The sequence below is a fragment of the Dipteris shenzhenensis genome, chromosome 23, assembly GCF_047967505.1.
Source record: "Dipteris shenzhenensis isolate YYH24624 ecotype China chromosome 23, Dip_SZ_1.0, whole genome shotgun sequence".
In the NCBI taxonomy this organism is placed as follows: Eukaryota; Viridiplantae; Streptophyta; class Polypodiopsida; order Gleicheniales; family Dipteridaceae; genus Dipteris; species Dipteris shenzhenensis.
Window position 1 is genome coordinate 17,235,953 of NC_141618.1, and position 19,253 is coordinate 17,255,205.

A 19,253-nucleotide genomic window follows, 5' to 3' on the forward strand; every position below is an offset into this window, starting at 1 on the left:
GCACTTACAAAGCAAACATATCAATGATTCCTATCCATGCGCAATATGACCCGAGTCAATAACTACAGAAACCACATCTGTCTTGGCATAACCAACCAATGGATCATATCGGGCATCATTAGCCAAGGTATCCTCCTCACCATGCATAGCCTCATCCTCATCTACAAGAGGCACTCTGCATCCTGGGAGTAAACTATAACTGTCCATAGAAGATGCATCAACAATCTCCATAGGAGTATAAACCTTCAGAATACTCGAGACATCTGACCGCCTCTGACCAAAATTAGGAAGTAATCGTGGCTGTCCCAACTTTATAACCTACTCACTGTGGGAAAAACCTCCCACTCCAAGGGATATGGGCTGCCCCTGCAAAGAATTCGGAGGTATTAGTGCACTTACACCCTCCTGGAACACCACTCTCCTACTATCCACAATTTTGGGCTGTCTAAACATAGCATCCTCTCTGAAATTGACATTATGGCTGCGTATCAACTCTCTAGTTGAAGAATCCCATAACCTGTAGTCCCTACTGGACTCACTGTATCCAAGGAAGATACACCTCCTCGGTGGGACCAATATGGTAGTCGATAAAAGATGGAGTATCTAAACAAAAGATGGTGCTAGCATGCAATCTTTATTTCCATTCAATATAGCACTCAATAGTTACAAACCCTTACCGGCTCATGCCAAGTGGTGGAGTCATGGACCCGTCCCAAATTCTCATCCAAGTGGTGGAGTCGTGGAATCATGCCAAGTAGTGGAGGAGTCGAGTGCATGTCCTTTTCACCTTTTTTTAGAAAGGCTTCTGTCGGCATGCATCTATAGACGTGTCTAACAACACATCTAATTTTTTAGGAAAACAGGTAGCCGCACCTATAGACATGCTGTTTGCCGCATCTATAGATGCACTTTGACAGAGTTAAACACTCAAGAAAAAGCACGAAAAGGAACCACCAAGGCATTGCAAGTACATCAAATTGCTTACATCTAGCATCATATGGAAAAGGACAAGTTCATTGATGACCTCACCACCCACCTCTAGGCCACCAAGAAAGCACCCCCTCTAGAAGAGGCCTATGGCATGCACATGGAGCACAGTAGAAATCTCCACAAAAATGGCAACCACAGTCACTGTGTTAACCAAAACCACCCCCCTCCAAACCTTCCATCTTCATCTAAATGCCATCCACCTACTCCTCCTCCCACTCAATATAGTTACCAACAAAGAACCACAAAACCTTGTCTAAGTTTCAATTCTCCAAACTCATCAACTACTCCATCCCTATGATGGCCATGTGATATTTTGCCAATCTCCTCCCTCTCCAAGATTCCTCAAATGTATTCAACCTTAGCCTCCACCCCCTCTACAAGAACATATAGGCCTATTTGCTATGTTCACATCTCTTTGGGGACAATTATGATTTTTTGGAATTAACCCAACCCCTCGCACTGATAGTCCAACCCATTTTGGAAGACCGTGCACATGTGAGCATAGACTAGATGGACATACATGGGCAAGTAATTACTAAGATTTGTTGTAGATACCTCAAGCATATTAAATCAGCTTCCTAATACCATACAATAGGACCTATAGTCCCATTTAATAGAGTTAGGCAATAGGCTCGAACTAATAAAGACCACGCCACTCAATGATTTTGATATCACTCATGTCATCTTCCCTAAAGGTCTCACCCTCGAGGAATTACAACATTAAGCGAAAATTTTTACAACCAAATACAACAACATCCACAACGGCCTCTCCTCCAGCAACTATCTTCCTAACCCACCAAATGAGCTACATGAGCCCCCTAATAATCCCCCTGACCCTACTTTAAACCCCCTCCTAATCCTCCTTCAAACTCTCTTGATCCTCCTCCAAATCCCCAACAAATCCACCCCCTAACCCCCTTGACCATCCTCATAGTCCCCCCAATCCACCACCCAACAAACCAACCCCCATCTCCTAAAAAACCCCAAGCTCTAGTGGCCCAAGATGCTCGTCATCTTCTTGACAAATATTTTTTTAGATTCCACCATTTTCGTACCCTCTTCTACCGTTTCTAATATACCCCCTCCTCCCAAACTACCACTACTTCTTCACCCTTATCCCCATCCATCGATGGGCATTTGAACATAGAAAGGGCCTCGTAAGGATTCTTAATCTCATGGGCTTAAGACTAATTTTTCAGGGATTAAGGAGACAAAACTCATAAAGATGGTTGTTTGTGGGCCTAAGAGTAGAGGGTCCCACTTCTTTAAGTCCAAGAATTCTTATATAGTGTTCTCTTTTGTCTTATACAAACTACTGCGTGCATTAACATGCATATAATGATGAAAAATCTTTTTCAATAAGAAAATTACTATTCTCTGTTTTTTTTTTAAAGTCGAATCTAAAATGCATTTAATACAAAATCTGTATCAAAATTCCTTGAGCTACCTGCAAAATTTTCTATTAATCATTAAGAGTCTAGATAGTGGAGAAGACCTCTTAGACTCTTTTCCTTTCTACTCTCACCTCTCTCCATTCACAGTCTCATCCTTATGGTGGCATTTTCTCAAGCTTTCACTCATAATCTTGATATTTTGTTGAGCTCAACCTTGATTCCTTTTAGACTGTCTACATTCCTTCTTTGCATTCTCAAGCTTTCTCTCACTCTTATTCTCTCTCAGGTCACTTGCATTCTATGGCATTGAGAGAAGTAACAAACATTCAACATTCATTGACAACACAAAAGAAGGACTTACATGTTCTTATATTGAATGAGTATGCACCAACAAAAAATAAATGTTTTAGTGCACAAGAGAAGTAGACAAGAAGACAATAAAGTTGTACTAGCTTTTAGACAATAATCAAGTGTGTACTTAATTGTGAAAAAGGTGCTAACACTCTCAAACATAGTCCCTTTTGTATGAGGATGGTAAGAGACAAAAAAGCAAAGGGAGGTAAGCAAAGTAATCCTCTTAATCAAGGTGATGTGGGCGCAATAAATGGGGACATTGACAATTGGATTGGTGGTGTTATGTCTGCCAATATGCTAGCTGAGCCTAATATGCATTCAATTGATAGTAATTGGAAACAAATTATTTCTTTTGAATTAAAAAATGTTTACTTTTGCACTTTACATGCATTCATGTGGTTATTTGATCATCTACTGAAGTGTCACATTGATTTTGCTTTTACAATGCAAGGTAAAGAAAGACAACATGTAGCTGTCAAAACGTCGAGGATCTCCTGAACTCAATTGACTGCCATGGTGGAAATGTGCAAATTGTTTTATTAATAAGAAAGCCTTTGGAATGATTATGAAATTACACAAAAAGTATCCATGAGTGGAGCTAAAGCAAAACATTTTTTAAAGAGATGTGAAAAAATGAAGTACTTTGCAAAGCCTTGGAAACTTTGGAAAGATTTGTGTAACAATAAAACTTTTGACTGCACTGAACCAAGTCTTGTAGTGACTCATAAGAAATTTTGGTCTTCATTCAATAAAATGGTGAAATTAATGAACAAACCCTATAACCTTAGAAGATTGTTATAGTTTTAAAGAGTATGTCGAGAATTTACAAAGGCCATGGCGGATGCATGAGGTGAAACTAACACTACACATTACATGGTATAATTTCTTCATTCTTTTTATGAAGTTGCATTTAACTAGTCTTAATTATGATATGACCTTCTCATTGCTTTTGCAGCATATATTGTATGCCCACACTACATATTTTATGAATAAATATGATTTTCTTGACATGTGGAGCACACAAGGAATGGAAAAGTCACACTATTGAGTGAGAGGAGTACACTTCAAAAATACAAGACATAGAGGAGGCAAGATCATTCCATTTATCTTGTAGAGATGTTTAATCGATTTTATAGATATACTTTTGAAAGGAAATTATGGAAAAATCTCAAACAATCAAAATAGCAAAGGCAGCAAGAAATGAAGCTAAAACAAGCTCATCATAAAATGGAGAGCTGCCACAAGACCACCACGGCATGCTCCATGGAAATCTTCATGAAGGTGGGAAGGAATATTTTGGAAATAATTTGTGATGATTTCAAAACGTTGCAAATAAAAACATGTCAATGTAATCCTTTTTGCTTGTCCTATTCAACAAATTAAATAGTCTCTCTTTTGGCGATGTCTCATCATCCTCATCATGGAAAATTGTAATGCTAAACATTCATATAATCTCCTTGAAAAAACCTTGATGATTATCTTCTTATGACACTTGTGATCCATATTCCATCAAGAAAAGATTTAATTCACAAAACCATTGAAATGTCTCATCACCCACAAAGTGAAGAGACAAATCCATTTAGGCAAAGGCCCCTCTTTGCTACGTGGGCAGTGAGACCTAGTTTCAAAAAGGTTGCATATCCATTGTAATTTCCTCGAAAAAACACTTGATTGTCTCATAGCCCACAAAGTGAAAAGATAGATTCAACTAGGGCGAAGGCTCCTCTACTCTATGGTGGGTGGTGAAATCATGTTTCAAGAAAAGATTTCTAAATAACTGCACAAACATAGAACCTCTTCATGGAAAATAGTAGAAACACAAAATCTTGAAGTAATGTCTTTGAAAAAACCTTTTCTAATTACCTTCCTATGAAACTTGTGCTCCATATTGCAACAAGAATATATTTATTTATAAAACCATTTGAGACTCTCATCTCCCACAGAGTGAAGAGACAAATCCATTCAAGGCAAAGTCCCCTCTTTGCTCCTAAGTAGTGAGAAAAGGATTCAAGGGCACAGCAAGACAAGGGGACAGAAAGACAAAGTTTTCCCTAGATCGCATTTGAGCTGCATCAATTTTTCCTAGAGCAAGGCATGAGGAGTGACTAGAAATTCAAAATTTTCCCTAGATCACATCTGTGGGCAATGAGACCAAGTGTAAAGAGAAAATTTGAAGAGGGTTTCATTTCCATGTTCATTTTCTTTAAAAAACCATTTGAGTGTCTCATCACCATGGAGCGAAGAGACAAATCCATTTAGGGCAAAGGCCACTCTGTGCTCCATGGGTGGTGGTAAAAAGTTCCAAGGGAAAATTTCAAAAAAATTGCTTATCAATGGTCATCTCCTTTTAAAAATCATCTGATTAGCTCATTGCTCATGGAGTGAAGACACAAATTCAATAAGGTCTAAGGCTCCTCTTCACTTTGTGGGTAGAGAGATCAAGTTTCAAGAAGAGATTTCTAAATACTTGCACAACCATAGTACCTCTTCAAGGAAAACCATAGAAACACAAAACCTTGATTGTAATGTACTTGAAAAAACCTTTATAAAAATAGCAAGAAGCACAAAATCCCATCTAGACCACATCAAACCTATGGCAAAAGGGAACACTAGAGAGTAAGAGGCCACAGTCTTGAATAGCATGAGAGAGGAGCTGGATTTGGAAAGTGTGGAGCAACATTTTAAAAAATGGAGCACGAATAAAGCCTCTATATAGGACTCAGATGCAATGATCATACACATCATCACCAATGGATATGCATCACATGTCAAGCAACAATTCAATCACATTTACGGCTAATGTCATAAACATATTTCACTAACTAGCCTTTTTTTCCACATGTGAGTGACATCACTAGCCGTTTTTTCCCATGTGTGAGTGACATCATTACCATTTTTTCCCATGTGCAAGAGAGAATCTATAAAAGGGCTTGCTAGAGATATTGTTTTCTCTTTTGACTCCTATATTCCTTGTTAAACACTAGAAGTTGTCCCTTGTGATGAATCACCCCCAGACGCCTCCGTGCTGCTGACACCCAAGAATGATATATCTTCATTTGCTCTCCTTCATGCTATCACTAATGTTTGTCTTATTGCCCAGGGAGTGGAGGGCCTTTGTCTTGATTGAATAACTATCTTTGCTCCATATGCAATACGACACACAAAAGCAAACATTTTTTTAAATAGATGATTTTCAAGAAGTTGGGTACTTTGTGCAAGATGGTCTTCAAATTCCAAAGAGAAAGATAAAAAGGATTGCATTTTAAAAACCCCATTGATTGTACTTTGAACAAGATGTCTTATGTTTCTTATCACCCACAGAGCAAAGAGGGACTTTTGCTCTGATTGAAATGGGCTCTTCGCTCCATGGGTGATAAGACACCCAGCAAAGAGTAAGCACTTACAAGAGGACTTAAGAACTTCCATTTTGTACAAGTGGTATGTGACATATGTAAAGTCCCCTGCATGTGTCAGATTGCCCACAAAGCGAAGAGGGGCTTTTGCCCTAAAAGAAAAGGGCTCTTTGCTTTGTGGACGATTAGGCACATAGTTGCTTATTCTCAATTCAATATTTTCTCATTGTTGATGATATTTGAAGCACACATTTTTCCAAACAAATTACTTAAGAACTTCCATTTTATGCAAGTGGCATGCAATAGGGTAAAGTCCCCTCCATGTGTCTCATCACCCACGGAGTAAAGAGGGACTTCTTACTATCCATAATTTGTGAAGTGACATGTGGAGGCCAACAAGCTTGCCACATGTCACACAATGACTTCTCCATGAGCTCTTCTTTCTTTCCTTCCCCAAGGTCATTAATAAGGTGCCACTAGCTTTGCAAATTCAAACTTCTCGACTGCAAGCAGTAACAGAGCTGAAAGTTTACCAAACCAAAACCCAAGCAAATGGGCTGAAAAATGCCTCTAAAAAGAGCTCGAAGATGAACTAAAAATGATCTCCCATGAACTTTATGTGCTTTCCTTCAAGAATGCTTGCCTTAGCAAGCTGATTGATCTCTTTTGGAAAAAAACAGGAAGTTTCTAATTGTATGGACTAAAAATGCACCTGAAGGTGCAAAATATGAGCTATCCTTGCAGAATACTGCTTGAGACAGATTCAAAACAGCTAGGAGAAGTATCTCTACCTTTTCCAATAGTGGGATTGTTATTGTTCTGCATTGAAGACTGTGTTAATAACTCTCCTTGTAGCAATGTTACTTGAGTTGCAAGTCCTTTATACACCATTTTGGCTTGTTTTTTATGCCAATGAATTTAACAGCTGGTCAAATAGCACCACGTGCATCAAGGACCACATGTTCCTTCATTGATCCTGTAAGAAACACATAAAAGTGTACCTACAACACATTTTTAGTAATGACTATATCCAAGGTCACATGTCCTATGGGTTTTGTTTGCATGCCATTTATTGCTCTAATTGTAGCATTTGTTGGGACCATGCATCCTTTCAATAGGGTTTGCCAAGCTTCGAATGATATGAAATTGTGGCTCGTGCTTGGATCTAGCAATGCGTCCAACTAAATGTAGTATCATTAGTGATCTTTAGAGTTAATGAAACTCTAGCATGTTCAACCTATGGCTCATCATCCCCTAAGACTTCATCCTCAAGGGTGCCCTTATACAAGGTCATCCTTTTGGACTTTTCCTTCACCTCGCTTTCTTTTGCCTCCTGGTGAGCTTGCATTTGTGCCATCTTCTCCTCTTTCTTTCTCTTTTGGTTGCTATGGATTATTTGAAGTGTTAGCAAGATCAAAGGTCCATAGAACTTTTTAGCTTGCTCCCATTTATGTAGCCTTCCATGACTACCCCATCAAGAGTAGCAATTTTGATTGCACCTTGTGGCATGATTTCCACCACTTGATAGGTTCCCATACTCTAATATTTCATTTTTCATTTTGTGTTTCTAACGCCATACATAAGACATAAATCCCCTTCATTGAGGTCCTTATTTTTTAGGTTTCAGTCAAACCACGTCTTTCATCATAGTTTTTCCACCTTCATTCCATAAGCTACGTGGGGTCGAGTCTCCTCGAGTTGCTCTAGATTTACTAATCTTTCTATTAAGTATTCCTCTGTAAACCTTTCTCGAACTGCAACCCTTAGGCTCGGAACCAAATATTCCATTGGCATGACTGCCTCTAGCCCAAATGCAAGACTAAAGGGTGTACAATGCATTGTCACCTTATACGTACTTTGCTAAGCCCATAAAGCTGCTATGAGCTTATGCTTCCAGTCTCTATGATTCGATTCCACTGCTTTGGTCAAGATTTGACATAGCATCTTATTTGTGCTCTCAGCCTAACCATTGGCTTGTGGATAATACAATGAGGACTTTTTATGGATTATCATGAATTCACTTGTCAGTTGCGCAATTACTTCATTCAAGAAATGTGAGCTGCGATCACTGATTAATTTCAAGGGAAATCCATAGTGGGATATCACTTGCTCGTACATAAATTTGGTAGTTGACTTGGCATCTGCCTTATGTGTTGCTCTTGCTTTCGCCCATTTTGTGAAGTATTTGGTGGCAACTATAATGTACCTAGCTTGGCTACTAATGGCGGCTGGGCTAATGGGGCCAACAAAGTCAATTCCCCTTTTTTTGAAAGGTTGTGTGGCTAGGTCTATGGATAGGGGCATTTTATCCCAATTTTGTGGCTTTGCTACCCTCTGGCAAGGGTCACATCTTTTCACAAACTTTACCGCATCATTGAATAAAGTAGGCCACCAAAGGCTTGCTTGAAGTATCTTTCGTGTTGTGGTTTTGGTCGTGAAATGTCCTCCTGTGATCCTTGAATATGCTTCATCCAAAATGAGAATAAATTCATCTTCTCTGATGCACCTGTGTATAATTCCATCTTTTCCTTGTTTATATAATTGTCTTGCAATAAGTTGATAAGGAGCTACATCCCTAATCAACCTTCTTGCTCTCGCCATGTCGAGGGGTCTATCAGTGGGAAGTCCATTTGTCAAGTAATGAAAAATTTCCTCTGCCCACTCGGGAACTAAGTCTATTAGAAACAAGGGTGCATCTGGTAGATCATCGCCCAACCCTATTGGCATTTCTCCATTGGGAATCTGAGACATATTGTCAGCAAGAACATTGTTCTTCCCTTCTTGACTGTGGCTGTAAAGTCAAACTCCATCAAAATCAATAGCCAATGTGTAATCCTCCCTGTAGGACAAGGTTTATTCACGAGGTACAAAAGTGCTTGGTGATCTACAAAAAACATGAATTTGTTGCCAATAGGTAATGCCTGAATTTCTTCACTGCATACACCATTGACAACCCCTCTCATTTTGTAGTGGTATAGTTTCTTTCTACTTCATTCAGCTAGCGACTCACAAAGTAGATGGGATGATCAAGCTTTTGTTTACTAGGCTAAGCTAGCATGCACCCTATTTCAAAGTTTGATGCATCAATATGAACATGAAATATCAAATCCTAGTTTGGTGTGTGTAAGATTGGTGTTGATGCTAAGGCTTGTTTCAAGGCATCATATGCCTTTTAGCATTCATCTATCCATTCAAAAGCAATTAGTAACCTGTACAGCAGACGAGCTAACTCTGCGTACATACAGATGAATCTCCTATAATACCTAGTATGCCGAGTGAACCTTTCAATACCTTTGAAATTCGTTGGTGGGGATAATGCCAAGATCAACTTAATCTTGTTAAAGTCCATGGAAATTCCATTTTTGGACACCACATGACTGAGGATAACACCATATCTCATCGAAAATTGACATTTTAGTGGGTTGGGTGAAATCCTATACAATCTGCATCGATCAAAGACCAGTCGTAAATATTTAAGATGTTCTAGCCATCGAGAGTATATACATAAATTGTCTAGAAAGATTTCTAGCCAAATATGTAAATACTCCTTAAAGGCTGTACTCAAGCCAAATAGCATCTTGTGATATGCAAACACACACCAAGTTGTGGCAAAGGCCGTTTTGTGTTGATCATTGGGATCGATGGACACCTGGTTGTATCTAGAGAATCCATCCAAAAAAATGTATGTTTCATGGCCTGCCACTCTTTTGAGCACATGTTCAATAAATGGCAAGGGATAATGATCCCTAACTGTTGTTGCATTGACCTTTTTGTGGTCAACATACACTCTTATCTTACCATTCTTTTTCATTACGATCACAGTGGGTGACACCCATTCCATATGCTCGATTTCGTATATGAATCCCGCATCAAGAAGTTTATCCATCTCTTCCTTCACTATTGTCTCATACTTGGGATTCATGTCATAAGGTCATTGTTGCACTGGCTTTGCATCATCTTGTATGGGAATTGTGTGTTGCACCACTTTTGGTGGCATACCCTTCATGTCCTCGTATGACCTGGCAAAACAATCCTTGTTTTCCTTTAACAGTGCGATTTGGTTGTATTCTTCTTCCTTGCTAAGGTCCACCGACACAAGGACTAGCTTTGGGGTCTCTCCCAGCCCAGCCAATTTTACTTCCTTTACTTCTACTGGCCCTTCATAGACTCCATCATCAAATATGTCAGTTATCCTCTTAGCCTTCTCACAAAATATATCTTGGTCTTGGATAGAGTAAAACTTAAAATGTATAGGGACATCCTTAAGATCTTCCTCTTCCAGTGACTTGTTCGAAGCCTGATCAAGTGGAGATGGTCGAGATTTCTTACTATGCGTTGATGTCCCTTTTGTTATTGGTTCGAGTTGAGGTTCATGTTGTTCCTTTGGCAAGGTTTCAATGGCTTCCTTGGGTTTTCTTGAGTTTGGTACTCTTTCCTCACTCTTATCCCCCTTCTTCCATCGCATTTCTGGTGACGGTTCTTCTATCTTCATTGATCCTATTGGAATTAGGATCTCTTCCATCCTCCTATCCCAATAATATGTGAATTCGTGATCAGCCGTGGTTGCCTCTACATACCATAACCATTGAAGGTTAGATTCCACATATGCTACCCTATCATCACCCATGTTCAAGCCTGGCTCTTTCATGGGCTACTCCAAATCCAGCAAAGGCATAATCTCACACAAAACTCTCCCTAATCATAGAGTGTTGCCATTATTTTTCTCTATGCAAAAGACATGAAAGAAAACACACTAATCTACCTAAGCTTGTGGACTACCAGCTTTGATACCATGATAAGAAACTGAATGAGACTGCCACTAAGCCTAGGGCTACATGAGATTAGTGTAACAATCATGGAGGATTGAACCATACAAGAAAATCCATAACAGGAGATACAACAATGTAGGCAACACTCAATCAATCTATTCCAATGCTTGATGAACAATACAATGATAGACCTCTTATATAGAGAGTCTCAAGGCATAAGCCTACTATGTGGCATCCTCTGATCCACATCCAACTTGTGGTGACCTTTGTCCCACATCTATTCATGTAGTCCACATCCTCTTGTGTGGCTACCATAATTCCCACAAACATACCCCTCTAGGGTACCAACACAATAGTGCTCCAATAGTTGGACATTGCACATTTCAACAGTGGTATCATCTTCAACCGCTTCAGCTGGGAAGTCTTCTGGCTGCTTTGGAAATAATGTGGCTAGGGCAAGAGTAGATTCAACCTTATCGATGAGGGGTTTCAGCATCTGTTGCACGAATGTATGGATGTCCCCTGTGCCATGAGCTTCTTAGCATGCAGCTAGCTCCGTCCTTTGCTTGCCTTTTGGATTAGGGTGTTGAGGTGATGGTTGCTTTGGACTTGAGGGAGTGGGAGCATTGATGAGGGTGGTGAAGAAGTAAGGGGGAATGTACTTTACGAGGTAGGTGTGAAGGGTGTTTGGTGTTGCCTTATGGTGATGGGTAGTTATGGTGGTGAGGTCCTCCAATGGGGGTTGTAGAGCTACAAACATGGCCCATTCCACTTGCTGCTCTTCAAGGGTTTGGCCCTCCGAATAGGCTACGTGTGAGGTGTCATATCTATTAGTATAATCCGTATATATGGTGCTAAGGCACTCATATACCCAATTGTACAATATGATTATGCCGATAGGATTATATTGTGTCACCCCTTGATCGAGCAAAAATTGGTAACATATCCTGGCCTCTATCCACCCTTGCGTCTGCATCCAAAATTGGCTTTCAAAAATCTAATCTTGCAGATAAGGTTATTTTGGAAAGTTAGCGGGTTTAGATATCTCCATAATAAGTTCAAAGGGTGCAAGATCATTGGATTCTTGAAGACAATGGCACCATGAACGGAAGTTGAGGACTATAGGGTTGATAGGCAACTGGTAAATCTTAGTTTGATCCTCGAGGCATAGGTCACCTTGAAAAAAAGACATGGCAAAAATGGGGTGTGTTTTTCTAGTAGGGTAGTGAATTGGAGAGGGGGAAGGGGCTAAGTGAGGTCCATCGAGTATTGTACGAATGAGGCAATAATGGCATTAAAGTAGTAAGTCAGCGGCTAGTCAACCGTGCAGTTTTCCAGAGCTAAAATTACTATGTTTGATGAAGCCACCATTATCATCCTATGTTCCATCTTCAGTTGATCATCCAGTGAGGCTGGAATCTTTGAAACTTTCTCTAGCTCGTGGATTTGCTACTTCTTCTACCTGAGCAATTTTTCTTTTTGTTGAAATGCACCCTCCAATTCTTTTGTTTTGCAGTGAAGTTGCAAATTCGTCTGATATGCTTGCTGGATGTGCTCCTGTGTAATCCTTTCCTTATTTCTAATTAACTCTTTCTTTCCTTGTTGTAGCCTATGTATTGTGGCCTCATCTGTCCCCTTGGCACTTCTATGTTCTTCTTTAGCTTCTTGCTGGTTTTTGATGCGGGCTTGCAGTTGTTGCAGCTAACTCTGGTTCCTCTCAAAAATCTGCAGCCCCACCATTTGGAAATGGATCAAAGTCTTCAAGAAGTTCCCTTCACGTTCCGGCACATCAGGGTGTCTAGCTTTGTATTCTTCACATGTGGCATCATCCTTGTAATTATCGGATGAGATTGTCGCCACTGCTTCTAATGCCTTGAAGGCATTGTCCTAATGGCCCTACTCTTCAGCCCTTGTCCTCATCATTTGCATTAGATTTGAGGCCAACAAGAGGTTATTGAGTCTTGCCGTGTCAATCTCTTGTTGTGTTGGCAAGGACTAGTGGAACTCAAACTCTGGTTCCTCTTGTGGTTCTTCCTGTATTGTAGGTTCTTCTTGTACTTTTGCCTTGCCCTTCTCTTTCTCTTTGTCCCTCCTTGCTTCTTTTGTAGCCTTGTCTCCTCAATGTTGCTCGACGATTTCCTTCCATTGCCTAGTTGTTGTTTCTTCCTATTGTTTCCGTAACTCTTCAATCGCTTTTGTCGTGCTTTCTTCTTTTTCTTTGCTTCTTGTAGTCATCTAGGTAGTGGAGTCTACCTTTAGTTTCTTTGGCTCTGGCTCGGGAACTAGCTCCTGGAGTTCCACCCTACCCTTATCTATGAGCCCAAAATTCTTTTTGTCCAATCTCCAAGCTACGAGATGAAATATTAGCGGCATTAATAGCATTGGGTGTTGGATTTGCTTGTTATGTTGGGCACAGACCTTGTCCAACTTCTAATAAAAATAATCCGCCCAATTGGTCACATGCTAGGCTAGTTTGTGCAATCTCAAAAAGTGATTGGTCGGGATTATGTTGTGTGATCCAATGGCTCAACCCTCGTGAGTAGGCGAAGAATACCAGTTGCCTTCTGTTGATGTGGTGATATATCCACAAACTTGATGCCACCCCTCTGCTTGTGGCTTTCGTAGGTTCCAACTCCTTCAAGCTTATTGCCAAGCTTTCGTAAGTCCACGTACGGCTCCATGACCACTTCCAAGCCGTAGGCATTCCTTACAGCATCCACATTAAGGGTGAGTATCTCCTCTTGTCCATCATCGGAGATGATCCTCATTTATTTGGTGTCCCTATTGTAATTTTTTACAAATTGTACTGCATAATGCATGCCAAGTTTGCAAGGTAACTTATGCTGCATTCTACCTAGTCTGCAAGTGTCTAGGTGTGGAACAACATTGGGGTCTTGAAGGGCCTAGTAACATTCAAATGTGTGGTATATCACCTTCAATTTGGTGGTTGGGTTCAGCATGTAGGTTGAGTGCACTACCATGCCACCCAATTCTTCCACCCACTCCTATCCTAATGGCGAGTGTGTCATAATGGTGATTTCCTCTCTCCAACATGGGGCTAGATGCACTTGTGTCTAAGCTTGCCTTTCTTTTGTGAGGTACCGCACTCGCGGTTGATGGTTCGCCTACATCTTGTGGTACCACCTGGGTGGGTTTGCCCTTTCTCTTCTGCCTTTTGGCTGCCTCTTGAGCTAATACTCTGAGAGCTTCTTCAATTTCTCGTGCTTCATCCCCTACTGACTAACCAAGAAGGTGGGATTGTGTTTCTGAATGGCCACTAGTGAATTTCGCCTTCTCGTCATGAAGGGAGGTGAAGTGACAGAGAATGTACTCTTCAGTATCAGAAGACATTTTGGGAGAGAGGTTTCGAGAGGTTGGTGAAAGCTGGGGTTGATTGGGAGTGTTTGGTGTTCAGTTGAAAATTCAATAGCATTCAGTTAGAATCGATAATGTAGCGCCCTATCCTTCTGAGTTATATAAAATTAATGCTAAGGAACACAATGAGATTGCAAAATCAGTGTAAAAAACATGGCATTTTAGCTTCCAAGCAACAAGACGTAATTATCAAGTGAAGCCAGCTTTTTAGTCAAAATAATAGTCAATGAAAATTTGTGGATTCTGGATAAAAAATGTGACTACCATGAAGTTATGAATTGCACTTCTTTTAAATTTAATTTTAATGTGATGAGTTTGGGCATGTTCATGAATTCATCTCAGTATATATGTGTGTGTGTGTGTGTGTATACATATATACATATGTATATATATACACACACACACACACACACACACACACACACACATATGTATATACATACATGTATATGTATATACATACATACATACATACATACATACATACATATATATATATATATATACACACATATATACATATGTATATATGTATATATATATATACACATATGCGTGTGTGTGTGTGTATATATATATACATATGTATGTATGTATGTGTATGTGTATGTGTGTATGTATGTGTATGTGTATGTGTATGTGTATATGTATATGTATATGTATATGTATATGTGATGAGTTTGGCTGCTGGGTGCCTATTGGGTGCCTCTCCTGGGCCCCTGTGAAGTTGGAAAGAAAATCCTTTGAGAAGGTGGCACATGTGCTTGATACAAGGGTAAGAACGGGATGAATCTCACCTCACATATGGGCAAGCACACCCACAACAGAGGCGTTCACTCTGAACAGGATGCACATAGGTATGCTGTCGACAGGAGATGTAGAGAATGTTGACACCCCCTCTCAGCTCCTAGCTACAAGGAAATGAACCAGGGAGCTAGGTGTGTCCGCATGAAACCATTTGATAAATGTCGGTGAAGAGCTTAACTGGCGGGAGATGGTACGTGGAGAGTCCCCCTTTGGAGATAAGTTTGCCACTCTAACAAAAGCCAATGCATGATGTTGTAGAGCATAGTGCATAAAGGGAGGGGAGTTGGTGAAGAAGATCCGGTATCCAGGAACTTGCAAAGGAGTAGTTGAAGAAGAGGATAACTGTCTCCCTTTGAAGCTGCTACCTAGCTTGTATTGGCTGAACCACTAGGGACAGAGAGGAAAATCTAGGTCTTAAGATGGCAGAAGGGACCCTGAGAAAGGGGGTTGCCAAAAAAAAAAACAAATCCATAGAAGAGGCCACTGGAATTGGTAGGAGGGGATTGAGCCTTACCAAAATCGGTTATAACATTGCATCAACTAGGTGTCAAGGTTTCTATAAACTTGTTAATAACACTGCAATATAGAAGCAACTGATTAAGTAGAAAGGTATGTTGATAATGTACCTTGTTTGCAACCAGGGGAAGGGCAAAAATGGGGAGGAACCATAGAGTGTCTGGAGAAGATTTGCTAGAAACCAACTTGACGAGGAGTAGTTAAAAGTGGCATTGGGCTGCGGACGAGGGTAGAAAGGACATGATCTCAGGAAGTCGAAACACGGGTTGTAGATGGAGCCTCTCAGGGATGACTAAGAGTAGGATCAAGGAGTTGAGCATGAGCACTAGAGAAGGGCAGGATCTGGAGCTGAAGCGGGGACGAGCATTTTCTGAGCGAAATCTTCCGAGCATCCGAGCGAAGGAAAAAAAAAGCTTCCAACTATGCATAAATATGGCAAAAATCGATCAGAAGAAAACATAGTTTCACTTAGAAATATGCAAAGTATTATAGCAATGCCTATTTTATACAAAAATCTTTAGGTGAATCTGTAGGAATGGTGAGAGCATAATGGGATGGCTTTTGAAGAAACCCACATGTAGAGTAGACTTCTCTATGAAAATTCCCTTATGATCCTTCTTACAACTTTTACTTAATAGGAGGTGACATTGAAAACCCTCTCTCAACCTATCTTCATGAAAGAGTTTCTTCAAAGAAAACTCATTGAAGCAAGCCATCCAGGTAGTTTCGCCAGCGAAACCCCTTTGAAGCAAGTCTCCCAAGGTAGTTTCGCTGGCGAAACTACCTTGGATAGCACTTTTAAAAGTGACATAACTTTCATATCCAATGTCCAAATATAGTCATTCAACCACTCAAATTGATCGGAACACCCCATTTGAGCACATCTTTGAAGTTATATTTTGGAAAATCTTTCATATATAGTATAAAATATTACATGTATTTTATGAGAGTGATATATAAGCCTAAGTTAATACTTATTTATAGTAATTTAAACTTCTTTAGAAACATGTCCATAAATATGCTATAAAAACACTAAAAAGATATTGCCATATGATATAAATGTGTTAATAAGTAATTATATATGCATAGTATTATTACATTGAGAGTGATTATGAGGAATGTTTCTTAAAGGAATCAACACTTTTTTAAGGTAATAACAGGGGTACAAAGGGATGTCTCTAAATAAGAAAATTATGTTGTGTAAAAATGAATGAGTGACTAGTCTGTATATTTTTATGATAAAGGGATCTAGTTCTAGTGAAAATAAAAGTGTAAAAACCATGTTTCCTAAAGAAAAACATTTTTAAAACTCTCTTGAAAAACACGCTCGGATAAACTTGCTCATAGGTTTTTGCTCGTAAAATTGACGCATCCGAGCTGAAGCGGTGTGGAGAGATGAGATGGAATCAAGTGCATTAGAGGCTAGAGAACAAGAGCCAACAAAAATTTCATTGAACCCTTGGATAAAGTCGCACATGTGAAAATGGGAACCGGTCCGGTGCACGAGGGGAGTGGCTCTTGATGAAGTAGTAATCTATCAATGGCTTGGGCGCCATAGGCCAAAATATCAAAGCAAACCCTCACCAACTGGAGATTTGAACATGGCTCATAGCTTGGAGCAGATCTCAGAAGATGTCGACCAAGAAATAGGGCTCAAGAAGTGTTGCCAATAGCTAATTGGTGCCGGAACTTAGGCAAGGAAGTGTAGGGGCTGATGCCAACCATGAACTGTTGCATACAGGGCTGCTGACCAGCAAAAGTGGCTGAAATAGGAGCCAACAATCCTGCGACCAGCAGGGAAGACGCAGATCTGAATGCCGATCATCAAGGGGGCTTGGAACAATGGTAGAAAGTGTGTCGACCAGCAGGAGGTGCTAGAACAGGAGCAGAGAGAGATGTCAACCAGCTAGGAAGGGGCAGGAGCAGGTGTCGACCAGGGAGGAAGGGGCAGTAGAGGCTGCCAACCAGAAGAAGGGAGTAGGGAAGCATTGCTGATGAGGGATCAGGAGAAGAAGTAGGTGCTAGTCCTAGGGGAAGAAGGAGGGGGTGCCGACCAACATAGAGAGAGTGTTGACCATGTGTTGTTGCCAAAGGTTGCTTCATAGTTGGTGAAGATCGAGAAGCACCCGGTGCTTTGGTACCATGTCAAGAGTATGCAATGGAAGTAATGCAAAAGAATTGAAGCAAATATGGACACAAAGAGCACTGTATGCTTGGAATAAGTCTGCTGTAAAGCAGCCCACAAATTGGGGCAGCAATCAACAATACAACCTCAGAAGGAGAGGGAGAGGCTGAGCTGGAGCAGAAACAGGCTGAACCGGAGCAGAAACAGGCTGAACCAAGGTGCTGCAGTCAAGGGCAGCAAGAGGAGCTGATCACAGGAGCTGAAAAGAGGGCAAACCTGGAAGAGCAAGATCCAGAGCACCAGGGTGCATAAATGGGCTGGATTGAGGGCAGCAGGGCGCACGAATTGTGGGCAGGATGCTGGGCACCAGTTCACAAGGAGGAGGCGATCAGCTGTGTAGAGCAGGAGGTTGAAGATTGGAGCATGCTGAGGCATGGAGCTTGGAAGTCACAATAGATCCAGGAGAGGGGGCATATATATAGCCCCCAGTTGGGGGCAAGCTTCAGCTGGTCGGCCATGTGGGCCGACTATGGTTGGCCAATTGTGGCCGACCATGCCCCCTTTGGGTGGCTGCAGGGGGCCCCTCCCTTGGGTGCCTACTGGGTGCCTCTCTTGGGCCCCTCGGAAGTTGGAAAGAAAACCCTTTGAGAAAGGTGGTACAAGTGCTTGATACAAGGGTAAGAACGGGATGAATCTCACCTCACATATGGGTGGGCACACCCACAATAGAGGCCCTCACTCTCTAAATAGGATGCACACAAGCATGTTGTTGACAGGAGATGTCGAGAATGCTAACAACAAAGGTAAATAAATAATACTAGGAAGGCTCAAATTTGGATGCCTATGGGAAGGACCATTTTGTCACCACAATTGTGTGTGTTGTTTTAGGAGCCCTTACTACGCGTTTGCTTGCCGGTATTCAGTTTGTAGCTATTTCTAGCCTTAAAAAGGTGGTCATCCAACTTTCTTGAAGTCCATGACTTTTGAATAGCTTTTTCACAATTCTACCTTACACACATGGAGATTCTACTTTTCTAGAATCACCTCTAAAGAATTTGTTATAGTGTTGATATGGTTTTGGAGTTATTTGACAATGTTTCTACTACCCAAAATTCACACTCGTGAGTTCTTTGTCTATTTGTTGCACAAAAGAAGTTATGCTACGAACTTGATAATCTCTAGCTTACAAAGAGGTGTTTCCTTGTTCATGTCAAAGTATGCAACAAACAAACTAAATGCGTGCAAGAGATGAGAAGAATGCGAAAAGACACATGAGAGGAGCTGAACGGCCATTTGACCATGATTGTCCGATAATGCTTCACCATTTCGCTATCTCCCCCCTTATGGATCGGTACAATCCTACTAAGCTGCCATTTGGAGGGAACCCTTCTTCTAGAGCCATATTTATAAGCTTGGTAAGGTTATTCTTTGTCTTCTTGCCTCCCCACGTTATCATTTCTGCGCAAGCAGTCCTTGTGTGATTGGAGCTTTTCCATTAGCTAGCGTTTTCAATCCTTTACCCTTGTCCTCCTCAGTTATAATTGCATTTGCTGCTCTGACCGTGTAGATG